This window comes from Suncus etruscus, chromosome 2 (genome assembly GCF_024139225.1).
Source record: "Suncus etruscus isolate mSunEtr1 chromosome 2, mSunEtr1.pri.cur, whole genome shotgun sequence".
Lineage (NCBI taxonomy): Eukaryota > Metazoa > Chordata > Mammalia > Eulipotyphla > Soricidae > Suncus > Suncus etruscus.
Genome location: NC_064849.1, coordinates 4337370 through 4358098, shown reverse-complemented (window position 1 = coordinate 4358098; position 20729 = coordinate 4337370). Strand labels below are relative to the sequence as shown.

The 20729-nt window shown below is 54.1% G+C and overlaps 1 protein-coding gene across 7 annotated transcripts in view; it reads left to right on the top strand.

Annotated features, from left to right (window-relative positions):
* Positions 1 to 964: 964 nt before the first annotated feature.
* Positions 965 to 20729, top strand: part of RIMBP2 (RIMS binding protein 2) — a 60238-nt gene continuing 40473 nt past the window's right edge. For 5 of the 7 annotated variants that reach the window (XR_007492890.1, XM_049769194.1, XM_049769191.1 and 2 more), the window contains exons 1-2: positions 971 to 1040; positions 18789 to 19064. The gene's annotated coding sequence lies outside the window, so the exon portion shown is untranslated. Of the gene's footprint in view, positions 1041 to 18788; positions 19065 to 20729 lie in introns of all 7 variants that reach the window. The other 2 variants (XM_049769192.1, XM_049769195.1) reach the window with 2 other exon arrangements.

The following is a 20729-nucleotide window of genomic DNA, read 5'->3' as shown; positions in this document are numbered from 1 at the left end:
GCCAGAGGACATGTGTAACCGAAAACACCTGTAATGTCTACACACATGGGCACAAGAGTACATGTGTCTGCTGTGGACACACATGTAGGTATCTGTACATGTGAACATTTGTGTGTATATCCAGGTACATTTATATAAATGTATAAGTGTGTACCTAGGTGAATATACATGTGATGCATGTCCAGGAGCGTACACATATGTTGGTATAGACATGTAGGTCCAGGTGTACAGATATGTAGGTATATGCAGGCATATCCATGTGTTCTCAGATGCATGTGTGTATATGTGTGTACCTGAGGGCATATATGTGGAGCCTCACTGCACGCACAGATGCGTATGTGTCTGAGGGCGTGTGTGTGCAGAGCCTCACTACATGTACAGCGACCCTGGCCCTGGCTCCTGCTCTTCGTTGCTAGGAGCTGGCACGTCTCTGCAGTTGCTGAACGGGCAGAGGGAGGCGCAGGGCACCGGCAGCCTCTCCCCTGCCTCCCTTCGGCAGGGGCTGGGCGAAGGTGGGTACAGGGAAGGGGTCCCCTCTCCTGGCATCTGGGCCCTGAACTGCAGGGGACCCCTCACCATCAGCAGGTGCATCAGCAGGCGAACCTCATGGGTCTGCTTTTCCCAGGGCTCCTGCCGCTATCCACAGCCCAGCAGAGCAGGGCCTGGCCGGCAGGCAGTCGCAGTGTGTGTGTGTGTGTGTGTGTGTGTGTGTGTGTGTGTGTGTGTGTGTGTGCGTGCGTGTGTGCGTGCGTGTGCGTGTTCCAACACCTGCTCGTCCTGTCTCTGGCCTGCTGCGTGGCGGCGACTCCCCTCCCCCGCCCCGCCGCCTCCCTCTCCTGCCTGCAGAAAACCGATGCATCATTTCCAGCCGAATCCAATCCGCCTCTCCAATGCCCTTTCGCTCCCTCCCTCTCGCCTGCCTCCCTCCCCGCCCTCCCTCCGCCCCCTGCTCTCCTTGAGCCTCCCTGGCCCGGCTGGTAATCCGACACAGACAGGGACAGGCACCAGCCACCAGCCAGCCGCCTGCGGTGTCTGCCGAGGTAGGTCTCAGCCTCCTCCGAATGCCCCTTCCCCTGGTCCCTGTGCCCCCAAGTGCCCTGCAAAGTTATTTTTGGGGTGGGTCGGCTGGAGGTCACTGGGTGGGTCTGCTGGGTGGTCAGAGCCAGGCTTCCTTTCACCAGGGGAGGTGGCCCGGTGGGTTGACAGGATGCCCCCAGCCCCCTGCTGCTCTTCCTCCTCCTTCTTTCTCTGCTTCCTCATCCTCCTGAGCTGGCTTGAGGGAGGCCCATTCCCTGCTCGGGTTCCTGTGGGAAGAAGAGATGGCCGCTTCTCTTGGGGTCCCTCCTGCATGCACCTGCTTTCCATATAGGCCTCTAGGGGAAGTTGGTCATCTGTGCCCCCCCAGGAGAGGGTTCCTGACTCTCCTCCGGGAGCTGGCTGAGCGGGGCTGGTGCTGCTCAGAACCTGTCAATTCACGTCTGGAACCGGACTTGAATAATTTGTGGGAGCAGATGTTACCAGCAGAACGGACGTGTGTGTGTGTGTGTGTGTGTGTGTGTTCATGTATGTGAGTGTGTGGGGGGGTGGGGACGGTGCCCGTGAGCAGGCAGCTGTCACTGGCTCTGTCAGAGGGTCGGGGGGCCAGGCGGGGTGCAGTGTGTGACTCCTGGAAGCCAAAGCTGTGTGTGGGGCCTTTTACTGGGGTCTCACCGGGCTGCACGTGGCCCTTGGCTTGCCGGTTCCTGTGGGTCTGTTTGCCTGTGGCAGGCTTGGAGGGCGATGGGGTGAGCGGGGTCCCGCCCTCGTCTGTCTGTCTCAGAGCCCCATTTCCTCCTACGGACCCATGAGACTCCCCATCCCTACCGGGAGCAGCTTGCGGAGGCGTTCGGAAGAGCTGCGGCAGCTGCTGGGCGGCAAGGAGCCCCCGGCTGAGCAGGGGTGACTGAGGGAGCCCCTGTGCCTGGCTCTGAGGCCCCTGGCCTCGCTGGAATGTTCTGGTGTCTCCCGGGCCCGAGTGTGGGGGGCCAGGTCTGGGTGTCTCGGGTGGGGGGGCTCATGGGAGACTGCAGTTAGGAGGATGGGTGCTCTGGGCCTCTCGTGTGGTGGCATGTGGAGTAGGGCAGCACCCCCAGACCTGGGCTTTGATGGGTGCTGGTGCCGGAGAAAGGCTGCAGGGGCCTCATACTGTGTGACATGGTGGTGTCTGTATGGGGACTCAATGCTGGCCTGGTGCATGCAAGATCAAGCCCGGAGCTGACCAAGCCCAATACTGGCCAAGTTCAGAGCTGATCAAGCCCGGTGCTGACCAAGCCCAGAGCTGACCATGCCGGGTGCATATAGGCCTCCTTTGGAGAGGCGGGACTGACCTGCCTAGCTGTCCCCTGTGAGGATGGACGGATGCTTCTTCTTGGAACCCAGAGGGGAGACACAGACTTCTAGAAAATTCTGCCCTTCCTCTGGCTCCTTTGGGATCAGATCTCTGCACCGTGAGCTCCTGGGTCAGTTGGGACCCACCTGTCTGTGTCCTCGTCTGAAAGGCAACCAGATCTGGACATGGGGATGAGGGTGTGTGGGCTCCTCCAGTTTCTCGGGGCTCCCTGAGCTCCTCAGTGCTACATAGGGCTCCCCTGGCTCCTTGGTGCTCTCCTGGGCTCCTCATTTTCCTCAGGAATCCTCAGGCTGCTACCTCAAATGAAGAGGCCAGAGGCCAGTCTCACACTCAACTATCATGCTGACTCCTTTCTCTCTCCATCCCTCCCTCCCTCCCCTTCCTTCCTTCCTCCCTCCCTCCCTCCTTTCCTTCCCTCCTCCCTTCCTTCCCTCCTTCCTTCCTTCCTTCCCTCCTTCCTTCCTCCCTTCCTCCCTCCCTCCCTCCCTCCCTTCCTCCCTCCCTCCCTTCCTCCCTCCCTCCCTCCCTCTTTCTTTCTTTCTTTCTTTCTTTCTTTCTTTCTTTCTTTCTTTCTTTCTTTCTTTCTTTCTTTCTTTCTTTCTTTCTTTCTTTCTTTCTTTCTTTCTTTCTTCCTTCCTTCCTTCCTTCCTTCCTTCCTTCCTTCCTTCCTTCCCTCTCTCTCTCTCTCTCTCTCTCTCTCTCTCTTTCTTTCTTTCTTTCTTTCTTTCTTTCTTTCTTTCTTTCTTTCTTTCTTTCTTTCTTTCTTTCTTTCTTTCTTTCTTTCTTTCTTTTTTTTCTTCTGTCCTTCCTTCACACTGATACGTACCTGCACTCACACACTCATAACTCAAATACACCTGAACACGCACATCTGTGCTCATTCTCACACATATGCCTGCACACTCACAAGTCTCACACACATCTGTACACTCCCACACTTTACACATGCCTCCACACTCACATGTTTACACTTTAAAACACACATATACCCATGCAGCACACTCATGCACACACTCAAATCATTCACACACATTCGTTCTCATACATACCTTCGCCCACATGCATACATTCCAATACACACATTCTCAAACTCACACATTTACATACTCGCACACTCCCATATTTTCAAACACACAACCCCAGAATACACATTTGCACACTCACATTTTCACATACACACGTATACTCAACCACTTGTTTATATACTTTCTTGCATACACACACACATTCTTGTTTTTTTTTGGGCCACACCCATTTGACGCTCAGGGGTTACTCCTGGCTATGCGCTCAGAAATTCCTCCTGGCTTGGGGACCATATGGGACGCCAGGGATAGAACCGTGGCCCATCCTAGGCTATACTTGCAAGGCCTTACCTCTAGTGCTACCACTCCAGCACACACATACACTCTTTTTGTTGTTGTTGTTTTGGTTTTTGGGTCACACCTAGCAGTGCTCTAGGCTCAGAAATCGCTCATGGCACGCAGAGGGGACCACATGGGATGCTGGGATTCGAACCACCATCCTTCTGCATGAAAGCCAAACACGCCTTACCTCCATGCTATCTCTCCGGCCCCACACATACACTCTTAAACACTGTACATACATAATCTCACACACTAATACACACATATATACTCACTAACACACTTTTACACTCACATAAACATACATACATGCTAACACACATACACTTCAGTGCACACAGTTGCACCTGCCCCCCCAGTGAAGTTGTTGAATCTTATTCTAAATGAGAGCCCTTGAGGTCCTGGGCAGGGTGAGGGCAGAGTTAGGGTCCTTTGAGGTCCTTTCATTACCACTGATAAAGCCTCCCGGGCAGACTTGTGGGACCCCCTTGAAAAGCTCGAGGCTCACTTGCTTCCTTAAGGCATTTCCTGACATGTACGTCATGGGCCTGGGATGAGATCAGAGGTGACAGGCAGGGAGGGGGGCCCCCTGTGAGGACACACCGGCATGAAGAGGGGCATTCTGGGGGTTTTCCCCTGAGCTGAGCTGGCGAAGGTCCTATACCCCACATTACCAGCTTCTAGGCTGGTGGGGAGACTTGTGCCACCCCCAGCAGCTCCAGGGATGTGGGCCCAAGTACTCACTACAGTCACAGTCACTGCCACGGCCAGTCATATCCACTGGGCGCTGGTCTAGGCCCCATGTCCCTCGTGGTCTCTGACCCAGGCACCTCCAGAGTGGCCGTGTCAGACGCCAGAGGCAGAGAGTCACTGAGCACCATCTGAGAAGCACGATAACAAAGTTATCGGGGCGAACTTGAGTGTTCACGGAGGGTCTCTGTTCAAATATGTCCGAGCTACTCAGCGTGGCTTTGGCTTTCCGTGTCCCTGCACCTAAAGCAGAGATGGTAGCTCCATGTGAGCCATTTTGTCTGTCACTGTCTCATCCACTCTCTTCTTTGTCTAAGAAGTAAAATTGAGACACGATGAACGGACTCCACACCCTGTTGGTCATGCCAGCTAGTTTGGAGTCCAAGTTTTAGGATCTTGGGGCAAATTGGGAATGGTTTGGACTGGGCATTGAGAAAGAAAGGAATAAAGCCCTTGAAAAGTGGGATAACACACCCCGAGATGGAGTGCTCGGCGAGACTAATTTCTGTGGAGTAGGGTTGGTGCTGCTAATAGTTTTTAATTAAAAATTAATAATAAAAAGGGGCCCAGAGAGACAGCACAGCGGTGTTTGCCTTGCAAGCAGCCGATCCAGGACCTAAGGTGGTTGGTTCGAATCCCGGTGTCCCATATGGTCCCCCGTGCCTGCCAGGAGCTATTTCTGAGCAGACAGCCAGGAGTAACCCCTGAGCACTGCCGGGTGTGGCCCAAAAACCAAAAAAAAAAATATTAATAATAAAAAAAAGGGGAGTGTGTTTGCCTTGTACCTGGCCTATCGGAGTTCAATCCCTGGCATCCCATGTGGTTCCCGTAGCCTGCTAAGAGTGATTCCTAAGTATAGAACCAGTAGTACCTCCTGAGCACTGTGAGGTGTGGCCCTCAAACAAAAACACACCAAAAAAGTTGATAAAGAGAACAAAGGACTCATAATATCTTCTTCATTCTTCTTTGCTCAATGCCGGGCAATTAAGATGCTGGATGCTCAATGGTCAGGCTGGGAAGGCACATGATACAGTAGGACCGTGTAGCTAGGCCCAGAGGGAAGCTTGTGTTGGAATGAATGATATTTTAGGGGTGCGAGTTGCCCAAGAACACTCAGAGGGTCCCGAGATCATGCTCAGGGAGATTGGCTAATCAGATCGGATGGTTCAGTACTCAGACCAGAGATGGGAGTCAGGCCACTGTTCCTCTGGCCCTGGGTTGCTCAGTGCTCAGATCCTGCAAGGTTATGTCTTGGGGGTATTTGAACTTGGGGCCTCACACACAGAAGACATGAGAGCCAACCTTAAGTTAGGTGGTGGTGATGTGGTGCGGTGTGGTGTGGCGGGGTCATGTGGTGTGGCATGTTTGTGTGTGTAGCTTCATTTTTCAGCCAATCATGAGATCCCTGACTGATGGGCATGTGCTAAGGGAGGAGGAGCTCCATTCTCTGTCTAATCATGAGGCCCCTGGCAGGTGGGCGTGACTGAGGGAGATCCAATCTGCGAGGCACAGGGATGCCCCAGGCCCTGATGTCTCAGACATGTTGTTCTCAGTAAAGGGCAGCAGAGGGGTGGCTGGTGAGTCTGGACAGCTTCATTCCTGATGTCCGGCTGTCCCCTCGTTTCCTGTCCCCAGTGCCTGGAACATCTCATTTTTTGGTGGAGGCTTCCCAAGAGGACATGGGGGCCTGTGACTCTAGTCGGCAATTCTCAGCCAACCGGGCAATCAGGGTGATGGTCACGCTCCAGCATTCAATGGGATCTGGGACCTATGGCACAGAGACCACCAGGGCCAGGCCAGGGTGCTCAAGGTTTCTGTGGCATGGGGGTTGGAGCCTGGATGGGCCAAGTACCTGGAAACTAGAGCCGCAGAAACTTCTCCTGCAAGGAACACCAGAGACAACGACCCCCTTCTACGTGTGGTCTCCAGTCCCTGGCTCTCCGTAAGCCTTGGAAGGCCGCAGCCCTGGGGAGGTGCCAGCCCCCGTCTGTGCTTCTTCCCTGAGGCCAGGAGCTGGAGGGCAGTCAGGCAGTGCCCATCTTGGCGTGGGCACCTGGGGAAGCTGGTCCAGGGCCACTCGACAGGGGAAGGAGCGCATGCCTGTCTCCACAGCCTACTTTATCCCGTCTATCCTTTCCCTGCACTGGCTCCACATTCTGTTCCTGACTCACAGAGCCATCTGGCACCCCAGCCCTGTCTTCCAAGCCCCCTTAGTGGTGATGTTCTAGCCCTTTGGGGTGCTGAAGTGGCGCCCCGTCAGCCTGGCTGCTGCCTGCATGCTAAAGGCTTTGGCCTGCATCCTTGGGCTCTGGCCAGCGCCCTGTATCAGCCGCCTGTTTCCTTGACTCTCTTACTGGGAGATACTCAGAGGCTCTGCAGGGGGCTAAGCCTTGACTCCTCCCATCGGACTTTCCTCTTACAGAGACCTGATATGGAGGTGACAGAGGACTGGAGAGGGGTCTGAGGGGGGATGGGTGCCCCTGCAGGGATGGTGGAGATGGTGCACAGAGCTGCAAGTGCTTTTATTTTTATGTATTTAATTTTTGTTTCTGAGTCACACCCGGTGGTGCGCAGGGGTTACTCCTGGTTCTGCACTCAGGCTTGGGATCCTAAGAGCTGCCAGGGATAGAGCCTGAGTCGGCCGCGTGCAAGGCAAATGCCCTCCCTGCTGTGCTAATTCTCTGGCCCCTGTAAATGCTTTTGGGGTCTGCAGTGATCCCAGGCTAGGATGTGCTGACCCCCTCTCCTCACCCTCACAGTCCTAGAATGTTCCTAATGACACATTTTCTGGCCTTTCGGGGATGTGTGTGGTCCTGCAGGATATTTCAGGGTGACTTACAGTGAGCATTGATCCTGATTTGACAGTAGTTGCCTGGTGATTGTGGACATGGGGATGGTGGCTGGGTGGCATATTAGCCTTGTCCTGGGCATCAGTTGGTAGCTCAGGTCCCAAGGGGGTCGTGCCCAGTTCACAGGCAATCATTTTCCCTGTGAATATGCCACTGGTGGCCACACCGCTGTGTGTAGCCCAGCTGCCTTTCCATCCCACCCGGCCTCGGTGGCACTGCATCCCACTGCTCAGCCTTTTGCAGCAGGAAGGCACAGAGGTCCAGCCTGTATTTAGGGTCCCTACAGTGGCCTCGGCTTCTCTGTCACAGAGCTGCTGTCTGTTATGAGGAGGCCCCTCCCTTGTGAGAGTCTCATGGCCCCCCAAGAGTGCCTGTGGGCTGGGTGCCCACCTCCCACCTGCCACAGGAGATCCTGCCAGACTGCCAAGGAAACGTCTGGAACAGACTAGAAAGTGCTTGGACAAGTCAGACACACCACACGCCATGTGAGGTTGGTCCTTCCAGATTCAGCGCCCCCGCTCGGCTCGTTGGAGGCAGCTTTCAGCCACCCTCAGACTGCTGATAGAAAACCATTTCTTCTCCCAGAAATAATCCTGCCAAGCAAATGACAGAATTAATTCCACGAGCCGTGTTGTGAGGTTGGGCCTGGCCGGGACACCTTTCTCTCTATCTCCCTGGAAATGTCCTTGGTAGCAGCTGGGAGGGTAGGAGCAGCTTCAGAGACAGGCCTCAAGGTCTAGGTCTGAGGGAATTTTGTGGAGCCAGGGTGTGGCTGGAGCCAGCACCATGCAGGGTTGAGGGAGGGGTGGGGAAGGAGTGTCCTGGGCCCACAGATCTCAGCTCAGTTCTCCATTTTATTTTAACTTTATTTATCGATTGGTTTTGGGGGCACACTCAGCAGTGCAAGGGGTTACTCCTAGCTCTGCACTCAGAAATTGTTCCTGGAAGACTTGGGGACCGTATGGGATGCCGGGAATCGAACCAGGTCCCTCCAGGGTTGGCCACATGCAAGGCAAGCGCCCTACTGCTGTGCTATCTCTCCGACCCCAGCTCAGCTCTCCTGACAGTCCATCTGGGACTCGCCTGTCCTGTGGCTTCTGCTCTGCCACCTTCCACATGGGGTCCTCGGGTGCCTCTCCCACTCACGTGTCTGGGTTTGCTCAACTGTTCAGAGTTCTGGAGAAGGTTCTGGGGGGCAGGAGAAGGGGGTGCTGCTCATCCCCCAAACTTCTAGTAGCTGGGCCTTCCTTCCCCTGGCAGAGACCGCGGCCTCAGTCCTCTCCCCATCCTGAAGGATCTGGGCTTCTGAGCTTTGGTCCCCAGAACTGGGGTAGGTGTGGACTGTCCTGCAGGGGAGTGACCCTCTTTTGTTTCCCGGGGAAGATGTCAGAGCTCTTTAGGGCGGATGTGATAGCATGCACAGGAGACTTTCCGCCAAGAAACCTTGTTTGGATCCTTGGGCTGAGACGTGATGCCAAGCTAGCAATGACAGGCGTGTGTGTGTGTGTGTGTGTGTGTGTGTGTGTGTGTGTGTGTGTGTGTGTGTGTGTGTAGCTGGGGCATGACTGGTGCCCCTGAAAGGCCAGGTGGGTCGAGGCTCACGTAGGAATTGCACTTAGGAATTCAGAATTGGGGAATTCCCAAAGCAGGCAGCCCTGCTCCCAGGCCTGGGGAGGCCCCACAGAGAAGCCTGGGACCTGCAGGAAGCACAGGGGTGCGGGCGCGTGCCTGGAGGGCGGGTGTGGTAATGGGGAGGGTCCTAGGGTAGCACGCGGCTGTGGGGGGGGCAGGACACGAGGAAGCACGAGGCTCTATGGGACGGGTCTGAAAGAATATTCACGTGGAGGGCCCTGAGGAAACTCATGTGACTATGGGGGGTGGGCCCTGAGGAAACATGTATGGATTGTTGGGGGGAGTGCTCTGAGGAAGCAAGTGACTTGGAGTGGCGGGCCTTGAGGAAACAAGTGACTACAGGGGGCGAGCTCTGAGGAAACGTGACCGTGGGGGCCGGCGCGCTTGTTGCAAGTCAGCCCCTGAAGAGGTTGACTGATGGAGGGATGGAGGATGAGGCCTTTCTCTTCCAGCTCAGAGCACGCGTCTGCCACCCTGTCCAGCCGATGGTTCTGAGGTGAAACGTGGGTAAACAGCTCGCAGACAGTCAGGCTTGTGGAAATATTAGCTTTTTTTTTTTTTTTTGGTTTTTGGTTTTTGGGCCACACCCGGCGGTGCTCAGGGGTTACTCCTAGCTGTCTGCTCAGAAATAGCTCCTGGCAGGCACGGGGGACCATATGGGACACCGGGATTCAAACCAACCACCTTTAGTCCTGGATCGGCTGCTTGCAAGGCAAACGCCGCTGTGCTATCTCTCCAGGCCCAGGAAATATTAGCTTTATTCGGTGGACAAGACTGAAGTCCAAAGACTCAGCCTCAGTTCCAGCCAAAAAGCCCCGGCCTTCCACAGACCCTTGTTTTTATCCCCCAGAATCAGGTACCACCCAATGGTGGGATCAGATACCACCCAATGGTGGAAGCAGAATCAGGTACCACCCTAGGGTGGGGGCAGAATGCCAGGTCACACCCTAGGGTAGGGCACAATCACCAATCAGGTTAGGGTGAGTAACATAGTAATCCCCTAAAATATTTACATACACAACAGGCGCTGAGGAAATGCGTGGCTGGACATGTGCCTTTGCCCCTGTGCTCTTACCTCGCTAAAACCGGGGGCTGGGGCTCTGCACCCTGACAAGGACCCTCTGGGGCCTTCCGCCCAACCCCTCGCTGTGCTGGGGTCAGTGTGAGTTTGAAAGCAGGAGCTTGCAGATGATGCCAGGGCCACAGAACCTTGGGGCAGGAGTGCTGCTGAGGCTGCTGTGTTGCACAGCTGTGGGTACGTGTTCATGGGCGCTGTGACCACACCCACACATGGACACAATCATGTATGGCAGGCCCGTGAGCACACACGTCCATGCAGGTATACACATGCCCGCTCATGTGTTTGCACCTGTGTGCAGATGCCTGCGTGTGTGTTCATGCATAATATCACTATCTTTGCATGTATTCATGTGCTAGCACATACACCTTTACACACCGTGCACATGTCCACCTTGTGTACAGGTGTGTCAACATGCCCGGTGCATCATATACATGTGTGTTATGTACATGTACACATGAGACATGAACTGGCCCACAGTCAGCCCCTGTCCTGGGCGTGCCAATGCCGCCTGCTTTTCCAAGTGAGGAAGACCCCATGAGCTTGGGTGGACGCTACAGTTGGTCAAAGGGTGGGTGTCCACCAGTGACACCCAGGGAACCTCTGCGTAGAGGGGAGACACATCCTTCCTGACCCACCAGTGTCGGGATGCAGACTAGTGACGCCCCCGGCAGCCAGGGAGGGAGGGTCCCGTCACACTGGCACAAAACCAGGACTGGCCTCGGATTCTAGACATGAGTCTTCCGGGCTCCAAGGCCACTGGGAAGGAGGTGTGGGTCTCAAGCCTATCCCCTTGGGCTCATTGGAAATGCTGGTTCCGCTTTCTCTAAGACCTTGTGGCGCTTTTCTGCCCTTTTCCTGATGGAAGGATCTATGGACTTCATTGTGGATCTTTTGAAAGTACGAAAATTAATTTAAGAAAAAGGAAATAATAGATGAGGCAAACTCACCAGGATTAAATATATTGATATTCATGGCTTTAGCCGATTTTACCTGGCTTTTTAGAAAGAAAGAATGGATGCATTGGGGGGGATATCAGGTAGTTAGTTGTAGGTAAGACATCTTTTTTTTTTGTTTCTTGTTTTTTTGTTTTGGGGTCACACCTGGTGACACTCAGGGTTACTCCTGGCTATGCACTCAGAAATCGCTCCTGGTTCAGGGGACCATATGGGACACTGGGGGATAGAACCACAGTCTGTCTTAGGCTAGTGCAGGCCTACCCTTGTGCCACAACTCCGGCCCCTTTGTAAGACATCTTTGTGTGCTTTTCACAGATGAGTCATCTGTGAAAAGGCCACCGTGGTTGCCCTGGTTAGGCTGTGTCGTCTTTCAGGTGAACTTGGAGAAGGGATGTGCTGGGTGCAGGGCAGGTGCGGGTGGCAGGCAGTGTGGACTGTCTGGCTTCTGCCCAGCCTTGCATGCTTTCCCTGTTTGGAAGGCCGCAGGCATTTCCATCAGTTCCTGTGTACTCTAGAAAAGTCAGACATGGAGGATGTGTGGACTAAGGATTAGGGTTCCCTGAACTTGGGGATGCTCAGGTTGAAAGGTGGCTTTGTGTGTGTGTGAGAGAGAAGAGAGAGTTTAGTGAGGCCAGGACGGTGGGCTGAGGTGGCTGCAGCAGGCATCTCTCCTCAGGGAGGTCCCATGTCCTGGCTGGAAGGCAAAGCCCCATTTGTCCAACTCTGTTGCGAGGGTGCTCACTTGGCCTCTGTAGCTCTGAGGCTGGGCTGTGGGGCTGGGCCCATGACAGAACCCTCTGCTTTTTGGCCTTCCTGCTTTGAGGCAGATGTTCTGGAGCTCAGCAGGCATCTGCTCCGACAACATCTCCACAGGACAGCAGGCCCCACAGCTCCCAACCCTGCCACACCCAAGGCAGGCTCTGTGTTTTCCTGACCTTTGATTGTGGCCAGAAAAGCTCTCTTCAAAGTCTGCCTGGAGACGGCAATGAGGAGAGAGTCTAGGAAAGGCTTGTTAAGAGCCTTGGAAAAACAAGCTAATCACCTCCACGTGAAGCCACTTCAGCGCTCACCTGGCATGCCTGGAAGGTATCCTGCTGCTGCTCTAGAAGCCCAGAAACACAAACAAGGAAATGACTGACTTGGTCATTTGAAGGATGTTTAATGAGTCCATTTGGTTAAGCCCAGAGGGTGCGGATGCAAGGGCTTGCTCTGAGGCTTTCTTTGGTTAGAGACCTCTGTGGTTGGTGCGCACGCCCACGTGTGTATGTGTGTGTGTGTGTGTGTGTGTGTGTGTGTGTGTGTGTGTGTGTGTATGGTGAGGTGGGGAAAAAAACCCCCAACATCCTCTAGTGGCTGTGTGTGTGTGTGTGTGGGGTGAGGTGGGGAAAAAAAACCACCAACATCCTCTAGTGGCTGCTTAGGACCAGGGAAGCTCAAGACTCACCACTGGGTGGTCCAGTACAGCTGTCTCCTGAGGGCTTTTTGGCTTCCAGCCTGAGATCACCCTAGGCTGCCTTGCCTGCTTTGGGGTGGGGACTCAAGAATGCAAACTGGGCATTTGCAACCATAGAAAAATCTTTCTCTTGTTTCTGGAGACCCAGTATGGTGAATTGCGTGCTGGTGAGAGCTGTATTCTGGTTCATTAAAGACCCTTTGAGCACCTTGTGGCCTTCCGTGGTGGAAGGTGTTAAATAACAGCCCTGGCTGGGGCTGGATGGTGAAGGGATGGTTGGAGGGGCCTTTTTCCTACAGCTCGGACTACGCGTCTGCCACCCCCTCCAGCCGACAGGTCTGCAGATCCAGGATAGCGGCGGGGAGAAAACTCACAGGCAGGTTTCAGGAGACATCAGCTTTATTCAAGGCTCTAGCCAACATGTGTGGCCCATCGTAACCTTTCAAACCATCTCCATTATTGTCCCTTCACATGTTTCAGCCATCTCCTCTCTTCCTGCTTTTCCTCGCTCACCCTCCCCCAATCTCTTTATTCTCCAACCATCCCATTATCATCCAGCTCCATCCAAGAACGTTATTCTACAGAAGGGACTAAGTGGGGCACAAGAGTCTCTTATAAAAGCATAAGGACTCTGATTTTATCTATCCACCCAGGGGACCTCAGTACTCAAGGGCCCGCCTGCCTCCTCCCACCGACACATGGGACTACGGGTTCCTTCTGTCCAGACTCCTAGCCACAGACTAATGATGCATCATATCAGCTCGCGGTGGAAAAGGGGCGAGGGGGCAGAGGGAGTCATTCGACAGTGTATGCGGAGCATGGCCCTCAACTCTCTGACTCGTTTTCTTGTTTGGGACAGGATGGTGGCCTTACAAAATGGCCTGTTCACTGGGTAGGGGAGAAGCACCCAAGCTTACTTAAATCATGGGGTGAGGTTTCCAGCTGAGGCTGAGTTTAGGCTGCAGGGGCTGGCTGACTGTGATTTAGTGCATCCCTGAAGATCTCAGAGTGGAGATGGGGGAGATGGTGGGGACAGTGTGGATGGTGGGGACAGAGGAGAGGACAATGGCTTGTCAGAGCTGCCCGAGACAGGCTGGGAATGGCTGAGACAGTGACTAGGAAGCCCGTAACTCGGATCTGTGAGGGGCTGGCTTGCCCTGGTTGGCAGTCCTGGTGGATAGAGCCTCTAGAACCAGATTCGGACTGAGCTGCACCTAAGGCCGCTTCTCAGGGGTCTGGGGATGGCCCTAGGTTGGGTGCAGCAGGAAGTGTGCAGACTCGAGAGTGTGGACCCTGGACAGCGAAGGCAGGAGTAAGTTGCACTTGTGCTCAGGTCCCTAGACTGACAGTTTGAACCTTCTCCCTTCTCCTTAACTGTCCGTTCACTGAGGAGTACCAAGTATAAAGAGTTGGGGTCCCATCACCTCCCTCCGGAGCAGATAGAATAGAGACTCAAAACGGGGGTGTGGGGGACCTGGGAGGGCTTGTGCACTGAGGCAGAAAGTGGCTCTAGGTTCTCAGCAGGGAGTTGCCCGAGCAGGAAGGAGTGCAGAGCCCAGTGCTCGCAGGTTCCTAATGCCAGGCCTTATGTCACTGGCGTGGGGCAGGCAGCTGTGTGTTGTGGATGTGCCACTGTGGGTGTCCTCCAAGTTCCTCTTGCTGAGACTCAGTCTGTTCAGCTCTGAGTGCCCCATCCCTGCTCCCAGAATAAGCCCCGTGCTGTTCTCTGAGGATGGAACAGGCAGCCCAGACAGACGGAGCAGGACTTACTCAGGTGTCCCATTAGGTCCGACAGCTGTGCTGTCCCTTGTGACTCACCAGGGTAGATGCAGCGAGTGTGTGCTCTACTGTCCTGGAGATCGAGTTCCTGTCCTGTTTAGCTGACACGGGGCATGAATAAATAAATAGGCTTCCTGATCTCTGAGTGTGGGGGAGAGACCGGGGCTGGGGGCGGGGGAAGTTTGGGTCCCTGTAAGGACCTTAGGGTTTGGGGACACTACACTCTGCAGTCAGGTGGGGGCAGAAGTGCAGTCTCTTGGGACACAGGTGGACTCTAAAATGAGGTTCTGTGCACCTTCCTGGGGCTGCCCCATGCCAGGCAGTTCCCAGGGAGCCCAGATCAGGGAGAAGCCTGTAGCCAGGCAGGATTCCTGGGGGAGAAGCTGAGGTCAGGAGCACCTGGGGTGAGGAGCTGAGGATGGGGGGTTTGGTGGGGAGGGGCTAAAGACGGGGAGCTGAGGACGTGAGGACCGGGGTGAGGAGCTGGGTAAGGGGAGGTCCTGGTGACACTTCAGCACCAAGGACAGCGCCAGAGCTCAGGCTACTGGTTCTGTGTGCGACCTTATCTCTGCACTGGACCCCGGAAAGCCCTTGTCCACTGTATCAGCTACCTTATCTCTACACTGGACTCCGGAAAGCCCTTGTCCACTGTATCAGTCAGTGCCCACTTGTCTGTGCATGAGCCTGTGTCCATGCCTTTTGCCTGTGTGCTTTCTTTTTTGCTTTATTTTATTGATTGGATTTTGGGCCACACCCAGCAGTGCTCAGGTCCTGGTTCTGTACTCAGAAATTGTCCCTGGGGGACAATATGAGGGACCATATTCCTATATGCTGGCAATCAAACCGGGTTCCTCCTGGGTTGGCCGCATGCAAGGAAAATGCCCTACCGCTGCACACTAGGATTCTTCAGAGGAACCAGGATGGCCGGTGGTGGCTATCTGGTTTCTGGTCTGTCAGAGAGAGGAGGTGCCCCTTCACCTGGGACCAGCTTTTGGAGTATTTGCTCCTCAGTCCTATTTCTTACTCCTGTGCCTCACCTTTGTGCCGCACCCTTGCCCCATACCCCTGTGCCTCACCACTGTGGCTCATCCCTCTCCTGTACCCCTGTGCCTCACCCCTCTTCTGTACCCCTGTGCCTCTCACTGCTGCCCCATACCCCTGTGCCTCACCCCTGCCCCACACCCCTGTGCCTCACTGCTGTGACTCATCCCTCTCCTGTATCCCTGCACTTCACCCCTGCCCTGTATCCTCTGAGCCTCACCCCTCTCCTGTACCCCTGTGCCTCATCCCTTTCACATACCCCTGTGCCTTACCTCTGAACCTCCCTTCTGCCCCATGCCCCTTTGCCTCACCATTGTGCCTCATCCCTGTACTGTACCCCTGTACCTCACCCCTGCTCCATTCCCCTGAGCCTCACCTCTTTGCCTCACCCCTGCCACTCACCCCAACTCTTCTCTGGCCTGGTGGTAGCACATGGTCTTTAAAGGACCACTCAGCGGCCATGTATCCTTTAAGTCTGAGGAAGGCACCATTGGGTGGCCCTGTAAAATGAGCAGCTAGAGTTGGAGATAGTCCAGTGATCAGGGCAGATCCCCAAACCTCACCAGGTATAGTGCAGGAGGGTCAGTGCAGCCAAGGGGGCTATTCCTGATTAGTGAAGCACAGTTGGGGGGCTGCCCCTGGCCTCACTGATATGGACAGAACCATGTCCTATGGCCCCTTATACCAAGCCACCAGCTCAGTGCCTAAGGATTACTGGGGAGCCCTGAGTCCTCCCCATAATATGACTGGGACTCACTCATGACTATGGGGAGGACCACAGGGACTCCCATAACTATGATGGAATCACATGTGACTATGCAGTGGACTGAGGGACTCCTGTGACTCTGGGGATGAGAGGACTGGGGCCACTGGGGGTCTCAGCCAGACTTCCTTGTCTGCTGGGTCCTGCCGAGCCCAGCTTGCAGGCATGTTTGCAGAAAGCAGACCCCGCTGCCAGTCTAGACATCCCTGCACAGGCCTTTGTGTGTCCCTGAAATCTCATTAGAGTCCAGCCTGAACCAGCATGAGCCAGACGCTCCTGGACAAGATGGCTCTGATTTCTTTAGGTCTGACAATGGACAGGAAGTTGATCTGTGGAGGCAAATTGAATCCTGGCCCCGTGGGCAGATAGATAAGGCTCCAGGCTAATACCCTGCTTGCTGCCTGCTCCCACCCCACACGCCTACGTCCAGCCTCCACACTTGCTTCCGGCTTTGGTTTTTATTTTTGGTAGGACCACACCCAGATTACTCCTGGCTCTGTGCCCAGGGTCACTTTGGTGAGGCTCGGGGGATTTTATGGGGTGTCAGAGATTGAACCTGTATTGGCCACAAGGCAAGTGCCCTATCTCTCTGCACCCTGTGCCCACAAATGTTCTATGCAAAGCTTTATTTAAACACTGTAATTTAGAAAATTGCTCATAGTACAGTTGTTTCAGGTATTCAATGTTCCAATACTGTTGTGTATGTAAATATTTTGGGGGATTACTATGTTGCTCACCCTAATCTGATTAGGTGATTGTGCCCTACCCTAGGGTGTGACCTGGCATTCTGCCCCCACCCCAGGGTAGGACCTGATTCTGCTTCCACCATTGGTTGGTATCTGATCCCACCATTGGGTGGGACCTGACTCTGGACTATAAGAGCAAGGGTCTGTGGAAGGCGAGAGGCTTTGGCTGGATGGAACTGAATCGGAGTCTTTGGACTTCAGTTTTGTCCATCCGAATAAAGCAAATATTTCCACAGACCCTTGCTCTTATAGTCCAGAGTCAGGTCCCACCCAATGGTGGGATCAGATACCAACCAATGGTGGAAGCAGAATCAGGTCCTACCCTGGGGTGGGGGCAGAATGCCAGGTCACACCCTAGGGTAGGGCACAATCACCTAATCAGATTAGGGTGAGCAACATAGTAATCCCCCAAAATATTTACATACACAACACAATACCAATCCCATCACCAGTGTCCTCAGGTTCCCAGTCACCTCCTAACCCCCAAAGCCCCTCTTAGCGGACCCAGGGATTGAACCTTGGCCTGTAATTTGTGAGGCAAGTGCCCTCCCTATGGAATCTTCCAGCCATATCATCTTTCTCATGAACCCTGAGGTGCTCCAGCTACTCTTTACTCTGAGTTGGTAGCTTAAACATATCATTCAGGGAGGAGCCATAGTGCTGGGGTGGCGAACAAGTTGGACACAAAGAGCCAAAATTTTAAACTGTGAGAGTCAGAGAGCCATACCACGCAGTGACCTGCCAAAACAGACAAACACACAAAACCATCTGATTTTAACAATAATAAATTAAACACATATTGCATTTTGCCATTTTGAGTGAGGGTCAAAATTCTGTTCGGCACCCCTGCCATAGTGCAACAGGGAGGGAGCTTGCCTTACAGGCACCTGACCCAGATTCAATCCCTGGTGCTCATGTGATCCCCAAACACACTAGGAATGATAAATTTCAGAACCAAGAATAATTCTTGAGCACTACTGAGTGTGTCCCCCTAAAAAAGGAAAAAGAAAAATGTTCAAAAACAGAAGTGAGGGCCCGGAGAGATAGCACAGTGGTGTTTGCCTTGCAAGCAGCCGATCCAGAACCTAAAGTGGTTGGTTCGAATCCCGGTGTCCCATATGGTCCCCCGTGCCTGCCAGGAGCTATTTCTGAGCAGACAGCCAGGAGTAACCCCTGAGCACCGCTGGGTGTGCCCCCCCCCAAAAAAAAAAAAACAGAAGTGAGGGGGTGGAGCCATAGCACAGTGGTAGGGGATTTGCCTTGCACTCGGCCAACCCGGTATCCCATATGAGCCCCCATGCCTGCCAGGAGTGATTTCTGAGTGCAGAGCCAGGAGTATCCCCTGAGCATAACCAGGTGTGTCCCCAAAACAAAACGAAACAAAGCAAAGAAACAAAACATAAGTAAAAGGCTGGGTGGAGAGATAGCATGGAGGTAAGGCGTTTGCCTTGCATGCAGAAGGACGGTGGTTTGAATCCCAGCATCCCATATGGTCCCCCGAGTCTGCCAGCAGTGATTTCTGAGCATAGAGCCAGGAGGAACCCCTGTGTGCTGCTAGGTGTGACCCAAAAACAAAAACAAAAAGAAAGAAATGAAAGGCTGCTGAGAGTTTGGTTGTATCAATTTGAAGGTCTACCAGAAGGAGGGAGTTTTCTTTCCTTGATGAGATTGTACACTAAATTTGGGAGTTTTCCTTTGGAGCTAGCAGCATAAAAGGACCTGAGTCTCGGAGACTCTGCTCTATTCTATGCTTTGCTTTACTAAACTGATTTACCCGAAGACAGTGTGTCTCCTAGACTGATGGCATCATTCCGGAAGGGAGGGACTTGTGTTTGCCAATCTGTCACCAGTAGGGGCCTTGATACTTGAGGAGTAATTTGTCCCCTTCACCCATTGTGGTCTCCGGCACATCTAGGCCTCTGCTTCTCCTCAGAGTCAAAGCAGGTTGTGCAGTGCCGGGTGTATTTCTGCCCTTTTCATACCAGACACTTGGGTGAGGGAAGGAGTGTGGCCCTGGGCAGCAGCAGGCTGTGCCTCTCACTCATTGGCTCTGGAGTTAGTTGGTGGCACAGCGGGGAAGGGGATAGCAGTGGATGGTCCGTGAGAGCCATTGTCTGCCAAGGACTGAGTGCTTCTCCTGCGCAGGATGGGCCTCCTCACCTGAACTGCGTGCCCTCCCACTGGCCTCACCCCATCGGCAGAAGACCCGATCCACAGCCTGGCCTCTTTCCGACACCAGGAACTCAGCAGCAGAAGCACTGGTGAGTCTGCAGGGGCCGTGTCCCTGTTCAACATGTGTTTAATGCCTGCTCCATGTGGGACTCCTTGGGAGGACGTGGTGATGGGCCTGTTCCTCCTGCAGGGGATAGTCTCGGGGCACAGCAAGGCAGGAGCCAGCTTGCGGCAGGAATCTGCCTGGCAGGGCTGGGGCTGAGGAGTCAGCAGGCTTTGAGACCGTGGGCCTGCCAGGGTGACAGCACCCAGCATGCTGCAACGCTGCCAGCCACATCCTGGCTGGAGAGAGATGGTTCGAACTGAGGCTGAACTGGGTGTTTGTGGTGGGAGCCTGGAGTGATTTGGGCTGAGGCACTGGATAGGAAAGAGCAGGCGTGAACAGGAGACTCAGAGGCATGTCCAGGGATTTGGGGGGAGGAGGTGTTGTCTGTGACATCAGCTCAGAGAAGTGCCACATGCCGAGATTCTGGGCCTTTGTGGCAGGAAATTCGGCTTAGGCTACACTGAGCATGGGGAGACGAGCTGTTACACGGCCAGTCCAGAGTTCAGCAGGGAAACCTGGGGTGCCCACTCAGGTCTTTATTTGGTGTTTGATTTGGGGGTGATGGTGGTGGAGCTGGGGGAGGAGATGACAGTGGGATGGTAGAGAAGACTGCAGAGATGGGAGAAGAGATGGAGGAGAAGGCGGGGTGATGGAGAACATGATGGCAGGGACAGTGATAGGGATGGGCTCCACCAGATGGCCTTCAGCTGCCTTTGGTTCTCCCCAATTTCCTAACTTCTCTTTTATGACTAAACTTTTCCTGAGATGATGCAGGAAGAATTTCTCTGTGAAACCCCACTGTGTGTACACTCGATTCCCTGCTTTTAAGGGGAGCTCGGGAATGGGGAGATGGCTGGAAAATATCTCCGATATTTAGCGCCGTTGTCAGCCCAAGTGCCGGTTTCCTCTGCGGCCCCCGTCTCTTCGGGCCTGTTTGCCAGCAGTCTCCCACAGGCAGATGGAGCTCCCGAGAACCTCAAAACGATCCCCTCTGAGTTGTGTCAGTCACGATCTGGGTGATTGTGTTTGGTGAGTTGGGAGTCCTTCTGGGCTTTTTTTGGGCAGATCTCTGCTTTTTGGCCTGGTTCTTTTTGTTTGGCTGTCCCGGAGCTGAGCTCTGAAGAACGGGGTGGATGCAAAGAATCTCCTGAATTTGGAAGGGTTGGATTTTTTTTAGGTTGTTGGCTGTTTGGCATTGCAGATAGCAATTAAGTGATAGCGTTTAAATTTAGCTCTTGTTCTCACTTTGAGAAGGAATGGATGTTAGAGTTACTTCACCAGAAAGGGAATTAGAAAACAAGTCCTCGTGACTGTGGGACAGATGGCTGCCGGGAGCGTGTGTGCGTGTCCTCCTCCTGGCCTTGGAGAGCACTGGGGGGGGGAGTTGTTCATGATTGTCAGTGTGATCTCAGTACAGTGTGGAGAGGCCTGATCATGCAGTCAGCAACTTCTCCTGGGCTACCTTGCTCGGGGCCTCTCTCGCTGTCCCACAGATGCTCACTGAAGAGCCATGTCTCAGACAGGACAGGGCCAAGCAGTCAGTGTCCTTGGGAATGTGCCCACATCTCCTTCCCATGGGCCACCCTGTGAGGTCTGGATTTTTTACTTAGACCTTCAGGTCCTGCTCCACGTCCTGTGCCCACCTGCG